The sequence below is a fragment of the Rhinatrema bivittatum genome, chromosome 5 (assembly GCF_901001135.1).
Source record: "Rhinatrema bivittatum chromosome 5, aRhiBiv1.1, whole genome shotgun sequence".
Lineage (NCBI taxonomy): Eukaryota > Metazoa > Chordata > Amphibia > Gymnophiona > Rhinatrematidae > Rhinatrema > Rhinatrema bivittatum.
Window position 1 is genome coordinate 306,345,676 of NC_042619.1, and position 23,084 is coordinate 306,368,759.

At 47.5% G+C, this 23,084-nt stretch overlaps 1 protein-coding gene across 3 annotated transcripts in view; it reads left to right on the plus strand.

The window, feature by feature from the left end:
• LOC115092869 (PH and SEC7 domain-containing protein 4-like) overlaps positions 1-23,084 on the plus strand; it is a 138,185-nt gene that overhangs the window by 32,150 nt on the left and 82,951 nt on the right. The window contains exon 1 of one of the 3 annotated variants that reach the window (XM_029604246.1): positions 7,512-7,627. The exons of the other annotated variants lie outside the window; for them this stretch is intronic. The gene's annotated coding sequence lies outside the window, so the exon portion shown is untranslated. Of the gene's footprint in view, positions 1-7,511; positions 7,628-23,084 lie in introns of those variants that run through there. 3 annotated transcript variants of the gene reach the window in all.

Consider the following 23,084-nt stretch of genomic DNA (forward strand, 5'->3'; position numbering starts at 1 on the left):
AATATACGTGCATATATCTTTATAATAGGTAGGAAAAGTACACACGTTCAGTGCATTGCATGTATTCGTGCATAAGCATACATATGCACAAGTATTTTACAGAGTGAAGTTGCGTGCATTTTATAATGCGCACGTATCTGATAGGCGCGGGTTCTAAAATAGTATCGTGAATCTGTGCGTGGCCACATACGTGCATATATGCAGCTGCGCGGAATTGTTCGCAAGTTATCCTCCCTGATTTGACATGTCTATTGGCCATGCCTTTCCGGTGTTTTTTCTCTCCTTTACTACAATGTCTTTTGGGGTTTTTTTTAGCACTAAGCTTTATATCAGTTGAAATGGGAATTTACCAGGTGCTCACAAACTTCTTCGTTCTCTGCTGCTTTGTCAGGGTCCCGATCCCAGTGCTTTTCTGCTACAGCAATGTTATAGCGTCCAGACATTTTGTAAATAGTTCTCATGAGGCCCTTGGTTCATTTAAGATCTAAGTAAGTGGTAGTAACCTCAGCCCGCACCTGGCTTTGGCACTTTGCAAAAGAAAAGGAAGTGACCTCCCTGCGTCTCACAGGAAGTGGCTGAAAAGCTGGTCAGGTAGAAAGCTGGTTTTGTGACGTGCACTTTGAGACTTTTTAATCCTGTGGTGCAGAGCTGTGCTATTTGTACTTAAAATATTTTAATGAAAAGCTACCGCTATCATGGATGAAAGTAGCACTTATCAGTCACACGTACAGGATGACAGGGCTCTTCACGGATTTTATCATTTCATTTCAATTCATTTATTTCTAAATTGATGTCTTGCCTTTCTCGAATGTACCAACTGCTAAACATTGAAAAATATAAATACAATAGAGCCTTTGACTGTTTGTAGAAACATAGGGGCAGCCACCTCTACCACAGATACCTAATGTGAGGACACTTAATGAATGTAAAGTTCCAAAGGGGAGAGGGGACAAGGTTATTCATATTATTACCTAATTACAGGTAAGGTAAAGTGAGGAACAGGGAGATCCAGTGACTCAACCAATGTCACATGGAATCAGGCAGAGTGAAGTCAGTGACTGAGGCACAGGGAAATAAACTGAGGAGCTCAGGGTCACACAGTCAGTGACTGAGGTACAGGGAGGTAAAGTGAGGAGCTCAGGGTCACACAGAGAGTCAGGGACTGAGGCACAGGAAGATAAAGTGAGGAGCTCAGGGTCACACAGAGTCAGTGACTGAGGCACAGGGAGGTAAAGTGAGGAGCTCAGGGTCACACAGAGTCAGTGACTGAGGCACAGGGAGATAAAGTGAGGAGCTCAGGGTCACACAGTGACTGAGGCACAGGGAGATAAAGTGAGGAGCTCAGGGTCACACAGTGACTGAGGCACAGGGAGATACAGTGAGGAGCTCAGGGTCACACAGAGAGTCAGTGACTGAGGCACAGGGAGATAAAGTGAGGAGCTCAGGATCACACAGAGTCAGTGACTGAGGCACAGGGAGATAAAGTGAGGAGCTCAGGATCACACAGAGTCAGTGACTGAGGCACAGGGAGATAAAGTGGGGAGCTCAGGGTCACACAGTGACTGAGGCACAGGGAGATAAAGTGAGGAGCTCAGGGTCACACAGTGACTGAGGCACAGGGAGATACAGTGAGGAGCTCAGGGTCACACAGAGAGTTAGTGACTGAGGCACAGGGAGATAAAGTGAGGAGCTCAGGATCACACAGAGTCAGTGACTGAGGCACAGGGAGATAAAGTGAGGAGCTCAGGATCACACAGAGTCAGTGACTGAGGCACAGGGAGATAAAGTGAGGAGCTCAGGGTCACACAGAGTCAGTGACTGAGGCGCAGGGAGATAAAGTGAGGAGCTCAGGGTCACACAGAGTCAGTGACTGAGGCACAGGGAGATAAAGTGAGGAGCTCAGGGTCACACAGAGAGTCAACGACTGAGGCACAGGGAGATAAAGTGAGGAGCACAGGGTCACACAGAGAGTCAGTGACTGAGGCACAGGGAGATAAAGTGACAGTCAGTGGCAACCTTACTGCCTCCAGGACACAAGTTACTGATTTATTAGCTGTGGAAATCCCTGTTGTGTTCAGCCTACCACGTAACTGTAAGCTCCATTCACTAGGAATATTCTGAGAGCACGCTGTTTCTGTATGTATGGCAGGCACTGAGTTCCTGAATCAAACCTTGGTACGCATTCTGCATTTCCACACCCTCACTTCCAGTAATTACATAACCATTCATCTGAGCTATCCTGCAGATGAGTTTGGCCCCGTTTACCCAGTCCTTACGTTATTGACACAATCTGGGAAATGACAGAGGGGGAGAGCAGAGTCAGCGCAAGTGCATTTGGTGCCCTAAGCCAACCTTCAGTTGTGCACCTCCCTCCCCCAATGTACCTACTGCGGAGGCTCCAGGACATTGGTCCTTCCTACAGTGGCAAGGGCTCCAGTACAATGCTCCACTCTTTGGTATTGGCTTTGACACAGCATCCCTCTGGGCCTTGAGCTGGTACGATTTTGCCACCCCCAAAATGTTGGCACTCGAGGTGACCACCTAGTTTGCCTAATGGGAAGCACTGGCCCCGGGGGAGAGGGACATTGGTGGAGCAGGACTGCACTTCATCTCAGTCAAAGAGGCTACTCCGGTCCTGGCATTGTCCTATTGCATGCATGGATTTGTAGTTCTGATTTTCTTAGGGGGAAGTCAATGAGGACATCAGAAGTAAAACTCCATGCATGAGGTGGGGCAAAAGCAGGACTGGATCGGGGATTGCACGCCAGGAGGAAGAAGGAGACAGACTTTGATAGGAGGTGAGGGAGAGATATAGTTGGGGAAGAAATGGAAAGAGAAAAATATTGGGGGAAAGAGGGAGAGAAATTGGGGCAGAAGGGAGACATTGATAGAGAAGAGAGAAACAGATATTGGTGGGATGGGGAGGGGAAAAGAAACATTGGTGGGTTGGGAGTACTGTAGAGGGAGAGAGACATCGATGGGACTTAGGAGAGAAAGAACTTCCTAATTTCTTTTTTCTTGTATACTTTAAATTCCAAGAAGTTCCTAATTTCTTTTCAGCTCTGAGTCCATCCAGTTAAGAGCCTGACCCAGCCATGCTTTGCAAAATCTTCATGTCCAAAAGAGAAAGAAAAAAAATAATTTCAGCCTTCATGAAATGAGAGCAGCCAGGAAGCCTAGGGGGTACCAGAGACAGGAAATGTTTGAAAGAGGCAGAGTAGTGTCAGAGGCGCTCTCTTGCTAAACCCTTTCACTTCCTGCCTGCACTGCAGGCCCGCCCGCCGCTCTCAGATTTTCCTGCTCAGGCAGCGCTGAGCCCTCACTCGGGGACACTTGAGCAGTTTTACCTTCTCTGCCACCAATATCCTGGAACGTGTAGTCCTGCAGTCTGCAGCGAGAACAGTTAAAGGGGCGGCGAGGGCCAGAATGCTCACAGATAGGCATTCCAAACCTGGGACTGGATTTAGTTGGTGAAGTCTGCGGTTTACAGAGGCACAGATGTTCCGCATGCCTGTTTTTGCACTGTAATGAAGCCAGGGTCCTGAGTGCATTATTCCATCGCCTGGTGATTAGGGTTGCCAACTTTCAGCTGTTCAGTTGTTGTTGACGATGTTCTTCCTCATCCACACACAGCCACTACTGCCACCCCCACCATTAGTAACATAGGGAACGAAGGCAGAAAAAGATTAAATAACACCACTCAATCAATCCTCATATGAGAATGATCTATTGTTAACTTGAAGTTATACAAAATAGAACAGAACCTTAGTTCTGCAAAGACATATTCTATGCCCATAGAAACACCCCTAATAAGAGTGCAGAGCAGGAGGAGGAAGTTTCTCCTTATTATTCACTATATGAAAAAGAATATTCACATTTTGGCATTATCTCAGTAACAGTGACACAAGCTCCCTCCTGTACCAGGCACCCTGTGAAGCAACACAGAATCCTACAAAAGCACATTCAGCACCTATACAGCCATCGCCCAATAGCACTAACACCCAGAACTCACACAGCAACAACCTATTTATGAAAAGGTAGCACTGCAAATATTGCAACAGGTCCTAGAACACCAATACACCTCCTATTTGGAAAACTTTTTGTTTTTGTGTAGGAATTGACTGCTGTCAATTCCTACACAAAAACTAGTTTACTTATTTATTTAAATTTCTTATTATCCATTTAAAATGTAACTTGGTTGTTCTGGGCAGATTACAAATTTAACATTCATAAAACTACACACTAGCAGTAAACCTCACCTCAGCCACACATGCAGATCACAGACAGACCCTCATCAAATACAGAATAAGTGACAATAAATTAGAAACATGCAGACAAAAACTGAAATGTAAATCCAGATAAACCAGCCCCTCATGCAGTACAACACTGAAGAACCTAAAATAGAAATTCATTTCTTCCTCTGCTAAGCAAAATGAAATAAGAGATGTATTTCCAAAACAGACTTATTCCAATCAATCAACTAAAAATAAAATGCTTTCTTAAGAACATAAGAAATTGCCATGCTGGGTCAGACCAAGGGTCCATCAAGTCCAGCATCCTGTTTCCAACAGAGGCCAAAACCAGGCCACAAGAACCTGGCAATTAACCAAACACTAAGAAGATCCCATGCTACTGATGCAATTAATAGCAGTGGCTATTCCCTAAGTAAAATTGATTAATAGCCATTAATGGACTTCTCCTCCAAGAACTTATCCAAACCTTTTTTGAACACAGCTATACTAACTGCACTAACCACATCCTCTGGCAACAAATTCCAGAGCTTTATTGTGCGTTGCGTGAAAAAGAATTTTCACCGATTAGTCTTAAATGTGCTACTTGCTAACTTCATGGAATGCCCCCTAATTCTTCTATTATTCGAACGTGAAAATAACCGAGTCACATCTACTCGTTCAAGACCTCTCATGATCTTAAAGACCTCTATCATATCCCCCCTCAGCCGTCTCTTCTCCAAGCTGAACAGCCCTAACCTCTTCAGCCTTTCCTCATAGGGGAGCTGTTCCATTCCCTTTATCATTTTGGTTGCCCTTCTCTGTACCTTTTTCTACCTTTGTTGTCTGGATATCTTATTTTTCTAATTGTGTTGAGCCCAGTCTCTCTTTTCTGTTTCCCCTTGTCCAGTGTATCCCTTCATTTTTCATGTCTTCGTTTTTCTTCTGTCTTCTTCATTTCCTCCTCTACATTTGACTTTTTCTCCTCTCCATAGTGCCTCCATCCTTTTCCATTGCCTCTTACCCTCTCCCGTCTTCCAGGTCATTAACACCTCCTCTTAAATCTCCTCCCCTGCACACATTCCCTTTTTCCCTCCCCACACACATACTCCCTCTCCCCCCCCCCCCCACATATATACATGATCCCCCCCCCCATCAGGACATCTCCTCAGTTTGTAGAGCCAATGCTGCTTCCCTCTTTGGCCTTGTTGACCCAGCTGCCACTGCTGCTTGGCCTCCTGTCTTTGGCCAGGGGGCTTGGCCACTGCAGCTTCCACTCACCTCTTTGATTGGGGGTCTGGTCACCATTGCTTCCACTCATCTATTTGGCTAGGGCCCAGCCATCAGCATCCTGCTCCTCCATCCCATGCGGGCTACAGAATCCTGCACAGTTCAAACACCTGATGTTTGAACTGTGTGCTGTCAGCGGGACTGTACAGCTGGGGCAGCATTTAGTGCTAGACCTGAGGAGGAACAGTGCACCATGGTAGAGGATTCACAAGAAGAGACTTCATCAAGACTTAAAGGGCTAATCCAGACATTTTAGCCCTCTGTCTGACTTCCATACATTACTCCCAATAGCCATACTGGCAGCTGGCAACCCTATATATGATTCAGTGCTGGAGTTTAGAGCAGGGAATGCACTTATGTCTCAGCGTCACAAGCGGCAGATAAAAGTTCTCAATTTTATCCACAGTACAGGTGGCAGTAGCACTAGTTTTTCTACTTTCAACACAGTCCCACCTTAAAATAAATAAAATAATCCTGATCTAGAGGGTCTATGTAAAAATGAGAGCCGGGCCAGAACTAAGCTAAGTGGCATCCTGTGTGGAAGGGAGGTGTCCCCCTCTGAAGACGTGGGCTGTCTCTGGCTTTTTCTCGCCACAATCAAAGGGCACATCCTCCGTTCGCGTGGCTCCCTCTCTGTTGAGCCAGGGATGACCTATGCAGAGGCTCCCTCTCTGTTGAGCCAGGGGTGACCTATGCAGAGGCCCAGCTCTGAATGAGAGGGTATTTCAGCTCCATTTCCCATTCAACATCTGAATTTTTGCCAACATTGTCAACTAGTAATAGCGATCATGGGAAGATAGGACTGAGGTCAGCAGCTTAATAATGTGAACATCTGTCTACTAGGAATTGTACAGTGACCCATAAAAGCCATTACCAGCTATTAAACAGTAACAACATTTGGCTATTCCTATGGTGGGCTTTTATCAAACTAATATTTGCTACCATCCTTGCACATCATACATGCATACCACAATCCCCAGAATTACAAATTTGACTCACACTTAACTTCTCTGTGCCAAAGGAAATTATTAGTAAATTGAAAAGCGTCACCTCTTGCCAATGTAAGGGAAGCCATATTGATTTTCAATTAGAAGGATACAAAAGGTCTGAGAAGGTGTTTTGTTTCTCTTATGTTTTGACCTGGTGGTTTCTTTCTGCTACTTTTGGGCTTGAGCCAGGGCTGGGATCTGGCACCATAAAAAAAAAAGTTCTGCCTTCAACCCATTCTGGGATGGTCCCTGTACCTGCACTAGGATGGACCTGTTACCCACACTGAGCTGGTCCCTTAAACCACACAATCTTGTCTATAATAGTTTTGTGCACCTGAAGAATATCTGCTTTTTTTCACTTGGCTGGTTCTTTTATATTACCTGGGATGAATTTCAGAGATCCTATGAGGATTTGGGGAATATAATATGAATCGAATTTTCCATGGATCCCATTCTACATTTTTGCTTGGAAGTTTTTGCCGCCTTTATCTCTCCTGGCCCCAAACCTTTTGCATCCCCCACCCCTTCTCTCCTTCGCAAGGGTGAGTGGCTTAAGATGTGTCACAGGTGGCCATAGCATTACAGAGCCTTTCACCTCTAGGCCACGGGTTCAAATCCCAGCTCAGGTGACCTATGTAAAACGGGAGAGTTGTAGCAGAGGTTTTCGCAGCCCAGTGCCTGTCGGTCCCCATGAATCCGTGACCTCTGCTGACTTGTGACAAGGGCCATGATGAGAGACAGCAGCTCTGATCAGATCGAAGCCGCCGGGTACTGCCGAGGCAAAGGTAACAGTGAATAGGAAGCCCCCGAGTCTGAAAGAGAAGCGAAGCCTCAACAATGTCCCCGGACGTTGCAGAGCTCCCAGGGTAGAAACACGAGCAGGGGGTTTCGCTTTAGCAAGTTTGACATCGGCCGGGGAACGAACGACATGAAGTGATGGGAAAAAAAAAAGGGAGATTGAAAATGTCAGAAGGAGAGATGGTTTTCTGATGCATGCTGGGTGTTGGCCCTCCCACAGACTGCTCGCTGTGTCTAAATATTGTGGGCAGGAAGTGTGCAAATTATGTTTCTGATCAGGCTGGAGAGACAGCCGGGCTTTCTGAGCGGTCCTTTTCCGGGGTAAGTGGCTCCCTAAACTGCTCCTTTGTTTGTCTCTACCGTTGGGAAGAGGGAAGAGGCGAGGTGGGGCCCGCTCGGGACCTGTCCTCGGTCTCTGGGGCAGAACCGTGCCAGGGATGGGGGGAGGGGGCGCCCGGTCCTGGCAGGGCGAGGAAGGCGCGAACTTGGCAGAAAGGTAGCTGCAGCCGCGTTTCCCGTTAGATGGGAGGAGAGACCCCCCTACGTGTTAATGCCCAGGGGTAGGGACGAGCTAAGAGGGAAATGAATGAGATCCCTTCGAGGCAGAGGGAGATTCGGCTTCTGGGCAGCGAGGAAAAAGTCGGGTGAAAGTGATCTGGGCCCGTCCTTGGTACTGCAGATGGGAATTACCTGCCCCTGGAGCAGCCTCCGCCGTGGGGCTCACCACGGGGACATTGGCACCACAGCCTTCCCACTAAACGGATTCTTTCTTTTCTATTTGGTGTGACTAATGGTTAATAAAATCTAAGATGGACCGCTTTGCCTCCACCTACTTCCTGTGCTTACAGTGAACTTTTCCCTAGAAACCCCAGGAATCCCTGACTCCCTACCAGAGGAACAGACATAAACAGTCCAGAAGAGCTATAGATGCCCCCCCCTCCCCCGACCGGTCTCGTGTATCAGTGCTAAGGGGGCTTTCCCAAAAGCAAAAGTGGCACACACCCCAAAGCATGTTTTAAATCAGCACACGTCTGGAACTGTTTTAGGATGATTCTGGCAATGGCTGATCGCGCTCCATTATTGTCCTAGTTGTATTGTTTTGCTGTAGTTTGGATTTTGTGACCACTGTGTATGTTTTGTATGTAAATCTCTTAGGGCCTAGGCATAAGCGATTAATACATTTTAATAAGTACAAGTAACATACAAATACAATTATGTGAAAAATTATTGGTGCATTTTTCACATAGTTGTATGCACATAGTTTTCTCTGTTTTGCCCGTTTCCAACAGGAGGTGGCTCACTTGACCTTTCATCCCCTCTACCCCATGGTTATTTTATCTGTAAATATACAGACGATAAAAGGCTGGGGACTGGTCGAGCAGGAGTGGCTTCAGAGGTGGCCGGGGTGGGAGGGCTCCCCTACACAAGGAACTTGCCCCCCTCCCCAGCTGCTTCCCCCCACAAAGTATGGATGGATGACTGGTTGGATGAAAAGGCATTTGCTGGTTCATTTATCATTTCACGTTAAGGCCCTAAGGCATGCGATAATGCCCCACTCAGCATGTGCAGCTAAAGTTATCACCCTGCCCTCTAGGTAATGTCCCTCAGTCTCTTTTTTCCGCGGAGCAGTGTGGTCGCAGGAGCCGTATGTGTCACAGAATTCAGCTTTACTCTCTCACTGTTTTTGTAAACTGATTTTTTCTAGAGCTGCAGCTGTTTTTCTATCCCTTATTAAATACTGCACCTGCAGTTTAGTATATGTGTCCTCTCCTTGCTCTGTCCTTTTTTGTACTTTTGTCAGGTGCTAGCAGGATTGACAGAAAACAGTCTGTGGGTGATCCGTGTAGGCTGCTGAGCCTGGGACTCGCTTGAGTTCTACACGGGTAGGAGTTCCATGTTGTTTCACTGATCAATTGGCATCGATGGAGGTTCGGACAGTAAAGAGATCAAGGACCACACTGTTCCCGTTGGGGGGAGAGCTCATCCTCCCCACATTCAAAGGAACTGATCTCCACAAGCAGGAGCCCTGGAAGATGTAGCCTCCCCTCCTGCTTGCTTGTGATGGAGGCAAGCAGGAGGGGAGGCTACGTCTCCTGAGAGAGGGTGTGCAGGAGCCTGGGCATTGCTGCTGCACGTTCGGTGCCATGCCCAGTAATGGTTGCCCATGTACACCCGTGCCAGTGCATCGATGGTCTGATGTATCAATGTCAGGACCGGATCGGGGACCAGGACTGCCATTGAGCGTCATAGTCATCATGACGCCGTTGAGGTGCTGGGGCGCCTTCGATGCCATCAAGTGTGACTACCCTCTATGCCGTAAGTGCCACATGGGCACCATCAAGCACCATGCACGCTTTGAGCGCTCTGGCTGGGTCTTCTGTGTTGTAGGTGTCGGCGGGTGCCGTGGAGTATTGATGCACCGGAGGAATGGCATTGACCTTAGTGTCATTGAGCGCCTTGAGCCTCAATGCAGAGGAATAGCGGCACCGACCTCTAGTGTCATGGTCCAGACCATGTCTGGGACCAGGACTGCCATCAAGCACCATGGTCCCCCCCTCAATGCCATCGGAGCTGCCCTTTATGCTGTCGACACCCTTGATCCCATTGGGGTACGAGAGTGGCCGCCCTCGATCCAATTGAGGTGCGTGGCTTCGATGCCATGGAACTCGATGCCATTGCAGTGCGGACCTGCCTCGATACCGTTGACGCCCTCGATGCCATCGAGGTGCTAGGCCACCATGGGGGGCCATCGATTATGTTGGCCAGCGATGCCATTCATTGCCACTCTCGATGACGTCAAGCACTATCAACAAAGCACTGGGATTGCCAATGAGCATCCTTGTAGTCCTTGAGGCCATTGACTGCTGGGGCTCCTGAGAGCCATCAAGTGCCACTGAAGCCCTCAGGTGACAGAGGTTGTGGGCATTGGACAACCTTGGTGCTGTTGAGTGCCGGATTGCCATTGACCTGCGGCACCTTGGAATGCCAAGGCACCCAGACAGTGGTCCAGTGCCCTCGAGGCTCCTTTGCGGTGTCCAGACAGGGCACCAAAGGGCATCGTGCTGTCCCATCACTGGCCTATGGCTATCGGGCACCATGGATGCTGATGATCTCAGGAGCCCTGAGCTCCTGGCTGCCTGGCTTTGTGTACCATCGGTGCTAATGAGTGCTAGGGTTGCTGTCGAGGCTATCGTTAGCCATGGCCGCTAGCGAGGGATGCCATCAAGCTCGCAGCATCGACCCCCTCAGATGTTTAGGTGAGTCGAAGGGAACCCTCGATGGCATCGGCAGTCATCGATTCCTTTGGGCACCGATGAGGTAAGTCGGGGCCATGTTGGGGCTGTAGAACCTCTGCCTGCAGGTGCCCCTAGCATCCTTGGTACCACTGGTCCTTCGACGCCTTTGGACACCGGGTCTCTGTCATGCTGCCAGGCTGTCAATATCTGCAGGCGCCTGGGGCTTGGAGGATGGCGCTATATATCATTGAACTGGTCAAGACATAGTCAAGCACCATTGAAGCCCTGTGTGCATCGTTTGATGTCATTGATGTGATCCATAGTTGGTGAGCGTGCTAGCGCTATAGGCCCCTCATGCTCCGTCACCAAGGTGGGCACCAGTGGACACAGTCGGATGCTACAGGACACCACCGCAGAACATCATGGGCACTGTCGGTTGCTACGGACATCGCTGCTGCTGTTTCATGAGGGAAACGGCAGTGTGCCATTCCCGATGCCATTTCAAGGGCTGTGTTCAGCCTCTTGGAGCTTTATCAGGTATTGGGGGTACCATGGGGGCGACGCCATAGAACGTCACCCACCAGCACACCAGAGCCCCAGTGGTACTGGGGACACCATCATCATACTGTTCCTATTCACTTCATTGGGAGTTAGTGCAACACTTAACTAGACACTTGCTGACTTATCTGGGTAAGTGGCAGTGGCTGCCGGCGCTTACCCAGGTAAGTACTAACTTATTGACATTTTTAACACCCAGATGAAATTCTTTTTAACTCCCAAGTGAAGGCACATATTTTAACTCCCAATGCATTAGCATAGCATTAGCTTACTGTATCAGGATTTAAAAAGAAAAATTAATCTGGGCATTTAAAATGTGTGCCGACTAGCAGCGCACAGTTTCTTAACACCCAGATTACAGCATTGGCCTGAAAGTGTGGTTGTGCCATGGCTTGATACAGAGACAATACAGTTGTCTCCATTTTATTCTCCATTTCTTTCCGTTCATTCCTAACTGTTATTGTTTGTAAGGTTTTGGGTGGACCCTTGGACACTGTGGCTGCTGACCACGCCCACGGGGGGAAGTCCCGTGAGGGGCCACAGGTCAGGCTCAGCTTAGGACACACAACACAGATAGATCTTTTATTAACAGTATTGAGGAGCCACCAGAGGTGGCAGTAGTGAGCAGAGATGAAGCCCGGCTGGGCTTGTAGTCCCTCAGGGCTCTGGAACAGCGATCCCACAATGGCTGTGACAGTGGTTTCTCTCAGTAGGAATCACAGGAGCTGGTGTAGAGGCAGGCCCTCGAGAAGCGAGTACCTGGTTCCAGGGAACAGCTCTGAGAGAGAAGTAGATGGTAACTCACTGATGGTGTAGACAGCGGTATCTTCCAGGCAGGAGTGAAGTCCAGGCAGCGAGTCCGGGAACATGGGCCCTCGAGGAGCGAGTACCGGCTCCAGACAGCGACCTGAAAGAGAAGAGAGAGGCCCCGAGGAGCGGGTACCCCAAATAGAGTAAGTCCAGTAATGGAGAGGCAGAGTAGCTAGGTACGGAGAGCGAATCCCATCCATAAGGAGTTCACCAGTACGAATACCTGTTGCTAAATTGATTAGCTAGCAGACGTGTAGGCCTTTTGTATCTGGGATGCGTGACGTCATCGTAGGGGGATGCCCTTGAGGTTCGCGCCAAAGAAAATATTTGAAGCAGGGCCGCACGCGCCCGCGCCCTAAGGCAGCTGGACAACATGGCGGGAGGCAGCACCCAAGCCGGACCGGGGATGCTGGAGAGGATGGCAGGCAGACGCCGCGGCAGCCAAACGTCCGTCAACTGCGGGAGGAGTCACCAGAGAGATAAGGAGGGTGGAGTGGAGACATCGGGCAGCGACAGTCGTAACGCTAACATTCTGTTTGCGTTTTGGACAGCCACCGCCACTGATTTTAGGATTTCAATACATTATCCATAAGGACTCCAAGATTATTTTCCTGGGTGGTGACCCTTAATATGAAACCCAACATTGTGTACATGTAGTTGGAATAATTTTTCCCCATGTGCATCATTTTGCACTTTCCCACATTAAATTTCATCTGCCACTCAGATGCCTAGTCTCACAAGGTTTTTCTGTGGTTCCTCACAGCCCACTGCTGTTTTAACAACTTTGAATAATTTTGTGTCGTCTGCAAATTTGATCACCTCAGTTGTTGTTTCCTTTTCCAGATCATTTATGCATAAAACAGCATAGGTCCCAGTGTAGATCTCTGTCGTACTCCACTAATGACCTTTCTCCATTTAGAAAACAGGGCATTTAGCCCTAGATCACCTCTGGAACTCTTTTTAACATTGCTGTTATATTGGCCACCCTCCAGTCTTCAGTAAATGTTTTACATTATAGATTACAAATTACTAGTAACAGGACTACAGTTTCATGTTTGCATTCTTTTACAACTCTGGGGTGAATTCCATCTGGTCCTGGTGATTTGGTACTCTTTTGTTTATGCTTTAGATGCTTAGAACCGTCGCCATCAATGAATATTTCTGCTGTTTGTATGTTCCCAGCATCCTCCTCAGTAAAAACCAAAGCAAAGAATTAAGTTTGCCAGCTGTTACCTTGTCCTCCCTGAGCAGCACTTTTACCCCATCGTCATTTAGTGGCTCAACTGACTCCCTTGCAGGGGTTTTGCATCAGAGTTATATGAAAAAGTTTGGTTTTATTAGTTTTTACCTCTATGGCAAGTTTCTTCTCAAATATGTTATTGGTTTTACTACTGTTTTACATCTGACTTATCAGTACTTATGTTCTTGCCTATTTTTTTTGTCATTTGGGTCTGTTTTGCATTTTTTTGAAAGATGCCCTTTTGGCTTTTAATGATTTTTTCGCCTGACAAATAAACCATGCTGTCAGTCATGTGGTCTTCTTGCAACCTTTTTTAATACATGGAATACATTTTATCTGGGCTTCCAAGTTGGTATTTTTAAACAATGCTCATGCCTCTTGCATACTTTGAACTTTGGCAACTCCTCCTTTTAGTTTCTTTCTGACTAATTTCCTTATTCTGTCATAGTGTTCCTTTTTAAAGTTAAGAGCTTCTAAAGTAGTTTTGCTTAATGTTCTCGCTCCGTTGATTATGTGAAATTTGTTTGCATTATGATCACTGTTGCTAAGTGGCTCTACCACAGTAACCTCTTGCACCAGGTCCTGCATGCTACTGAGAACTAGATTTAAAGTAGCTCCCCCTTTTATTGGTTCTAGGACCAGCTCTTTCATTAAGCAGTCATGTATGACATCTAGAAACGTTATCTTTCTAGCATGTCCTGATAAGGCATTGACTCAGTCAGTACTGGGGTAATTGAAATGTCCCATTATTATTGTGTTGCCAATTTTATTTGCCTTTCTAATTTCTGCTAGCATTTCACCGTCTGTATTTTTCATTTTGGCTAGATGGACGGTAGTATACACTCACTGCTATAATCTTACCCATCACATATGGAATTTCTATCCATAAGGATTCTGCAGTGCATTTTGTTTCCTGCAGGACGTTTATCCTGCTTGAATTTATTCCTTTCTTTTTTATAACAAAACCCTTCCACCAGTTTGATCTGCTCTGAGTCTATATAATTTATACCTGGGTATCAGTGTCTCATGAGACATGTATTACGTCCATATCCTCATATAATGCCATGCATTCCAACCCTCCAGTTTTATTTTTCAGACTTCTGGCATGCGCAAACAGATATGTTAAAGAATGTTTTATATTTATATTTCCAATTTTATTTGTATTCACAGCCTGATGATACAGGTAGTTTGGGGTCATTCAGATCTATCTGAGGTTCTTTAAGTCCATCTAGGCTACTTTAGCTTTTACCACCGCCTCTCTGATGGGATATTCTATCTTCCTGTTTTGCCAGTAGCTTCTGAACCATGAATTTCTGCGTATCAGTTTTCCATTGTGGTCTAATTTAAAAGCTGATCTATCTACTTTTTAAATGTTAGTGTCAGCAACTGGGGCCCACCCTGGTTAAGGTGGAGACCCTCCCTTTCCTCTGATTGTATCCCAGTTCCTAACAAACCGAAAGCTCTTTTCCCTGCACCATCCTTTCATCCACAGATTGAGATTTTGGAACTCAGCCTGCCTCTAGGGTCCTGCGTGCGGAACGGGGAATACTTCTGAAAGTGCTAGCCTGGGGATTCTGGATTTCAATTTCCTACCCAAATTTAGCCTCCAGAGCCTCCCTCCTGCACCTTCCTATATCATTGGTACCATAACAGCTAACTCATCCCCAGCACTTTCTAAAATCCTGTCTAGATGATGCAAGGTCTGATGTTTTCACTCCAGGCAGGGAAATTATCAAAGGATCCTCATGCTCACCATCCACCCGGCTATCTACATTCCTAATGATTGAATTACTAACTACAATGGTAGTCTTAACTGTTCTGTCTTGGGCAAACACACCTGGAGACACATTTTCAGTGCGAGAGGAAAGGCATCAACTAGAGGGCAGGTGTCACAACTCGCTCCGTTGAGGGCAGGGAGGAGGTAGCATGCTTGGGAGGGGGGCGTATCTTAAGAGAGGCCAGGCGCTCTGGAGCAGATGTTTTTCAGCCTGAAGCAGCCACCATTCCCCACGGGCTGGGTTCTTGCATGCAGATGGCTGCCAGGACTTACCAGGCAGTGACAGGAACCAGGAAGGAGCTGAGGGCAAGGACCGGAGCAGGAGCAGGAGCCAAGGTCAGTGATCAGAGCAGGAACCAGGAACAGGCAGGAACAGGTCAAGTGAACAGTGGAATCACAGAGCAAACTCCATGAAGACTGCTGGAGCAGCAAAGGTGCGTCAGGCGAGCTCTCCTTATATCCAGCCCTCAGTTTGCGGCACACCTAATGCTGGTTCAGTAGGAAGCCTCTGGAGGCGGGTCTTCCTACTTCTGTTTACCTTGAGAGTTCCTACAGGATTTTTGCTGTACCAGAGTTCCCGTGCCTCTGCTGCAAGATCCCCGGGCCTCAAACACCCAGGACCGCAGGTTTAATTCCTGCTGCCCCTGACAGCAGGCCCTAGCTTCAGGATTGCGTCCTGCCACACCAAAATGATGGTCTCCTACCAGGTGATCAGCACAGTCTCCTCTCAGTGCTCCCACTGTTTGCCTCAGCTCTTCCAGGTGTGTCCCTCTATCCTGCAGAGATCGGCTTGTTCTCTGAGCCAGGAGCTCTCTGTACCAAGTGCATGCATATAACCTCTCACCAACAGGTGGCACTCGGTACAAATGCCTGGATAGCTCCCATCTCACTGTTGAACTTCAGTCTGCATCTTAATTTTCTTGGTTTGCTTAAGATTTTTAAAGCAAAGTAGTGAGAATGCTTAATCAAATTAAAAAACCCTTACATTTATTAGGTGTGTTTTGTTAGTTTGTCAGTTACCTGCAATAGGGCTAAACTTAGTCAGTTACTAAAATCAGGGGTACATTGTAAATTCCTAATTGACTCTTTTTGAAAAATTTCATCCTAATAGGGGTAAGAATCTCTATATCGAAAAATGTAACTGGGGTAGTTGGGAAATGTGGAGGGTGAGGGGGAATGAAGCACTGGTGATTAATTGTCCAGGAACTAGCTCTCACACCTTCTCACACGAACCAAGTGACTTTTGAGGATTCTCAAAATTACTTTCCCAGCACACAAATATGCACTCAGGAGTATATTTTCAAAGGGATTCTGACTAGAAAAATAGCATATATGTCTTCCTCTTTCAGTGGCTGATAAAGTTTTAGGACATTGCAGAATATGATCTTTCACTATATCTGGAAATGTAGGTTCCCTCAAATCTTATGTAGGATCCTATTTCAGTTCCAAGCTGAGAGTGAATTAGCTGTCCCTGACTTTAAGAATTATTATTTGGTGTTGTAGCAGTTGCGCTGGAGGTGGACCCTTGGCTTGGTGCAGGATTGGTACGGCTCTCTGGGCGCCTGCCACCAGGAGGCGGAGCACACAAGACAGAGGCTAACCGGAGCTTCACCAATAACAGTCCGGGGTTTCTGCAGGTTGAGCCCTTGGGTACCCGGATCGCCTGGAATTAGGTGGGCCTCAGATGGTCTCCCGGAGAGGTAGCAGAGGGGAGCACAGTACTCCTTGGTGAGGCCTCACCTGGAGTACTGTGTTCAGTTCTGGAGACCGTATCTACAAAGAGACAGAGACAAGATTGAAGCGGTACAGAGAAGGGCGACCAGAAAGGTGGAGGGTCTTCATCGGATGTCATACGAGGAGAGATTGAAGAATCTAAATATGTACACCCTGGAGGAAAGGAGGAGCAGGGGTGATATGATTCAGACATTCTGATACTTGAAAAACTTTAACGATCCAAAGACAACGACAAACCTTTTCCATCAGAAAAAAATCAGCAGAACCAGAGGTCACGAGCTGAGGCTCCAAGGAGGAAGACTAAGAACCAATGTCAGGAAGTATTTCTTCACGGAGAGAGTGGTGGATGCCTGGAATACCCTTCCGGAGGAAGTGGTGAAGTCCAAAACTGTGAAGCACTTCAAAGGGGCGTGGGATAAACACCGTGGATCCATCAGGTCTAGAGGACGCGTATAAAGAGCAGGCAACAAAACACTGCACGGAGCGGCAGTAGCCACAGAGGCATTCACGGAGCGGGATGCCAGTGGCCAGTGGTTGGTGTTCCACCTTCACGGAGCGGAAGGATGGAGGGCTGCCATCTCCCAATTAAAAAAAGAAAAAAAACCCCCAAAAAACAGGGATGGGTTCATGGGCTTTAGGTATTACCAATTATTAGGCTTATTCAATTACCAATTATTAGGCTATTCAATATTTGATAGTTAATGTGACTTTCAAGGCATACTTCACTTGCAATGCATTTCCAGCATAGCTCCCTGCTTCAACGGCAGGGGACAAGAAAAACTAATACTTCACGCATATCCAGCATTGCTCTCTGCTTCAACGGCAGAGAGCTATGCTGCCGCTTACCCAACTAATCAAACTTAACATTTCACTTGGAAGCAGCTCCATCACTGCTCTCTACATTAATAGTGGGGGTGAAAGGGAAATAGAACCTAAGGTTACTAAGAGCCAAGAGAAACAGATAAGTATGAGAAAAAAGAAGTGTGAAGCTTGCTGGGCAGACTGGATGGACCGATTGGTCTTCTTCTGCCGTCATTTCTATGTGTGCACCATGAGCAAGGGTGCACGGCTGATACAGAGTGGATGGACCAGACCCGAACTGGAAGCTCTGGAGACCTCAGGGAGATAACAGTTCAGGAAGGTTCTCCGGGCGAGGCAGGCAGTGCCTGCGGGCCTAGTTGGGTAAAGGCCATGGTTGGAATCCAAACAGGTTGGTCTGGTAGTCACAATAGGCCAGAGGAGAGTGTCCAAGTGAAGCGCAAGGGTCAGAGCCAGAGTATCAGTCCAGGAGAGGTCAGCCAAAGCAAGGGTCAATACCAGAATCAGTCCGGGCAAAGTCAAGGCAAGTGAGGGTCGGTTCCAGGCGGCAGACAAGAAAATGGTCAGGCAGGCAGTGGTCGGTTCCAGGCGGCAGGCAAGAGAATGGTCAGGCAGGCAAAGGTCAGTGCCAAAGGTCAGTCCGGAGAGGTACTACCTGAGAAGGATACAGAAACACACGGAGCCACTGGGATCGGAAGACATGGGAATACGGAGATGCTGGAATAGGAGACGCTGGAACAGGAGACGCTGGAACAGGAGAACACGTGGAACACAAAGGCAAACTAGCACACCAACGGTGTCGACCCGATTGCCAAGGCGAGGTCCTGGGGACAGGGCCTTGCCTTAAATAGTACTTCTATGTGACATCATAGGGAGGCGCCCCCGCAGGTTTTCCCGCCTTGGGCCCTTTAAAGGCTGCACGTCGGCCGTGCGCGCGCCTAGGGGCGTGGCCAAGGACGCCGAAGACGCGGAACCCCGACAGGAGCTCCGCTGTGAGGCCTGCGAGGATGATGGTGAGCGGAGAGCCCGAGGACGCCGTGAACTGGCAGTGGCAGCAAGGGAGGGGTGTCCGGAGCTGGTTGATAGAAGCGCGAGGTGAGCAGGCCCGGCCGCGGTGCCAATGCGGCTGGGACGCGCAACAGTAGCTTTGGGCAGTAATATGGTGGCGATTTGACTCAGGATTAAACAATGGTTATCAGCCGAGCTATTTGGAAGGGGTTCCTTTAAAATATCTCAATATGGCTACCTCCTATAACAAGTACTTTATTACCCTCTACGAGTCCATATTTTAAGCATATGCTTCAGCTATGGAAAGGACTTAACCAGCATGAGGAGTTCATTGCAGATATTTCTTCCTTTTCTCCTATTTGTTATAACCCCGCCTTCCCTCCTGGTCAGCAGTTGTAAGTAATGAGATTGATCCATACGACGTGCATTCATAGGGGTCTTTGGTTTTTTATGTATAAAAACTATTAGCGCCTCTGCTAACCTACCAGTCCTGGCATTAGGTTCCCCCAGGGCATTACACAAGTCACAAAGTGACGGAACGAGGAGGTCCTGAAATGGGAATCCATTGGAACGAGGAGGTCCTGAAATGGGAATCCATCAGAACGAGGAAGTCCTGAAATTGGAATCCATCGGAACGAGGAAGTCCTGAAATTGGAATCCATCGGAACGAGGAGGTTCTGAAATGGGAATCCATCGGAACGAGGAAGTCCTGAAATTGGAATCCATCGGAACGAGGAGGTTCTGAAATGGGAATCCATTGGAACGAGGAGGTCCTGAAATTGGAATCCATCGGAATGAGGAGGTTCTGAAATGGGAATCCATTGGAACGAGGAGGTCCTGAAATTGGAATCCATCGGAATGAGGAGGTCCTGAAATGGGAATCCATCGGGGCTGAATATTTTCTTGAGGCCATGTTCTTAATGGCCACACATACCTCATTAATTGTGATGGGGTCCTTGGCAGTGGCATGCAGTGATATTTATAGCAGGGAATTCAGTCTCGTTCCCTCTCTTTTCCCACATGCGCCGCCTGCCTGCTCTCCCTCCCTCTCCAATCTACAGCAGTCTTGCTCCCTCAACCCCCCTCTCCCCTAAATTCAAAAGACACATGGAACCCATATGGCATTAGGCCTGTTGTAACATGTAATGGGTGTGGGCTTGGCCCCTAGAAAGCCATGAATAAACAATTACAATATAGTAAACCTCCCATATCAAAAACAGCACTAAATGCCAGTACTCAAACTAAGCTTACTTACGAAAAGGCAGCACTGCAAATATTACATCGGGCTCTAAAACACCAGTATACCTGCTTTTTAGAAAACAAAACAAGCCAGGTTGCCTAACTTGTAAAATAGAAAAATACATATACCTAAAAATATTGTACAAATGCTTTTAAAACTGCACAAGTCCATATGTCAGATCAGACATTCACATCTAAAGACAGGTCCTATATTGTCTCAATAACTCACGTATAATGTTTTTGGATAATACTTATATATCACAGCCTGCCAAGCATACAGTTTACCCCAAGAGACAAATTTGCCATTTCAACACAACACTAATTCCCAGGACTCAACAGCAACAACCCTACCCAGGAAAAAGCAGCATTGCAAATATTACATCAGGCCCTAGAAGACCAGTACATCTCCTACTGAAAACAGAACAAGATGGACTCTATAGACCACTAGAAGCTATAAATTAGCAAAATCCCTCAACTTGATCCCACATACAGAACATAGACAGACCCGCACCAAAGGCAAAATAAGAGACCAACAAACAGCAAAATAAATATAAAACATCAATTATTAAAGTAAAACCATACTAATAAAATAATAAATATTTAAAAATTGATAAATAGAACATCCAATAATTAAAACCTCATAAAAATGTTTATAAAATTTCCCAAAATACCAATATAATATTTCAAAACAGCAGACACGTCAAATAGCATCCAATAATGAAATGAATAAGGATTTTTAAAAAATCTCCCTCTCTTCATACCTGGGATGTTTCGATTTCCAGCCATTCTGAAATTGTTGTGGATTGGGAGTTGGAGAGCTGTACAAATTTTATCCTCTCACTCACACACAAACTCTGACTCCCTCACACACATCCACCCACACATTGGCTCTCCTCCACACACAAACTCTCACACACACATCCACACAGGTAGTCACCCACCCACATAAACACACATACACAGTCATCCATCCATACCCACACACTGGAGTCATACAAACACACACACATGCTCTCACCCACCCCTCCCCACACATTCACAGGCTCCCAGCCTCTCACCCACACATATGCAGGATCACACCCACAAACATGCATCTAGGTTCTCACCTACCCACACACACAGGCAGTCACCCACCCACAACCACATCATCACACATACACACACCCACACAGGCTCTCACCCAGTCACATCACAGTCTCTCACCCACCCAGGCTCTCACCCCTTACTCACACAAGCTGTTACCCCACACACACAGCCTTTCTCACACACACGGCCTTTCTCACACAAACAACCACACCGCCTCTCACCCACACATGCACAGATCTCATCCACCCACAAACACACACTCAGGCGCTTACCCACCCACCCAGGAAGTCACACACACACACACACACACGTAGTCACATGTACACATACACCCCCACCTCCACACACGGGCTCTCACCCAGCCACTCTCACCCACCCATCCACAGGCATCCACCCACACAAGCTGTCACCTCTCCACACACACACGTCACCCACATTCAGAAGCAGTCACCCAGACACACACACACATCCCCCCACACAGGACCTGAGTCTCTGGTTCAGCCGCCAGAAGGACTGAGTCTGCTGGTGGCCATCGTGTACTTCTTCTCTCTTCAGCTGCTTGCAAAATGGCATCCGCTGATGGCCACTGAGCCCGATCTCTCTCTTTAGTCACCAGGGGCATGGGAGTGGCTGTGGCCACCGCATCCGATCTCTCTCTTCCGCCACCGCGGGACAGGCTCTGGGGGGTGGCCTGCTGAGTTGTGGGATGGGCAGCAGCAGGAGTCGCTTCTCCAAACGTCATCTCCTGCTGCCACGGGACTGGTCTCGCGCTAAGAGGTGTGAGACTGGTCCCGCGGCAGCAGGAGATGGCGTTTGGATAAATACGACTCCTGCTGCGCATTGGGGGGTGGGGGGGGGGGGTAGAGTAGCAAGGTGTGATGCAATTGATCGGATCGGGCACTTGCCCTCCTGTAGCAACGTCTGTGGGCTGGGTATTCATTGAGTTCCTTGAAGGCCTTGACTGCACGCCACTGGTCCTCATTGTATCCGCATCCTCAGCCGGGAAGGCCGGAACCTCTATGCGGTATTTTATAAACTGTGCGGCTCCTGATACATAACAATGTGTTATCTTTATTCTTGAATAAAGTTGAGTGGTTGCCATATTAGACCACTCAGCTACATAGAAATAAAGGTCTGTAAACAAGAGGCAGATAATACCTTGATATCAAGCATTCAGACATAATCATACTCGGCTTATTTTGCACTGACTCAACTGAGGGAGTTTGACAATGGAAGGCTGTTAAACATTTCTTTGTCCAGCAAAAAGGTATCACTTGCAACTCGTTTGTTGGCTATTTTTAGTGTAAGTTTCAAACTAGACATGCCTTTCTCTGTCCACCTCCTCACTCCCCATGAGGCTTGTGGTGATGTTGAACACATATCTCTGTTTTGTGTTTTTTAATTGTTGGCTGTAGACATTGTCATGTTCGGTGGTGCAGCAGTTCTCAGAAGGCAGCGAGAATCACAGATCCACACTGGTCCACGGTGCTGCATAATGTCAGTAGAAGATTTGCAGACTAGCACTGCTTGGTGTTAACTGCTAATAGACAAGCATCTGGCGAATGTCAACTGCATCTCCATTAATTTCAATGGAGTGCGTCATTATGGAGGACCAGATTCATTAAGGTCTTTTCCCATAGCCCCAGAGGGTTGGGTTATGGTGAAAGAAAACCAGATGTACATGGATTCCATCCATTGTCAAGTTGCCTTCTAGTCCTGTCTTCATGGTAACCCAGAGGATGACAAAACAAAAGCCATTGTGCATCTGTAATCCGTTTTTATTCACTTGGCAGTTTCCTCTTGCTCCATTTTTACTTCCAGCTCAGTTGGAACCAAGGTGCTGCGAGCCTTTATTCACACGAGCTGGGTTTTTTTTTCCTCTTATTTTATACCCTCTCTCAACGTATATTTAGTGTGGCCATTACAGTGACAGTCCTAGGCTGGAGGCCATGCACTAGGGCTCAGCCAGGTTTTCCATTAGATGAAGTAAGTGGTTGCCTGGGGCAACAAAACCTCCAGAAGCCTCCAGGCATCACCTAACAAAGTCTAAGACACGGTACCACAAGAAAGAAGAGAATGAAGACAGAGAGGAAGCTGGATGGGTGGAAGACTTTTGGAAAGAGGGTGCTGGGTGGGTAGAGAGAGAGAGGGTGATGGGCAGGTGAAGGTGGTGTGAAGAGAGAGGGGGTTCTAGGAAGGTAGGGGGTAGAAAAAGGTGTTAAGCACCAAATGCGCTTAAGGGGCTTCGCTACGGACACAAGGATACCACAC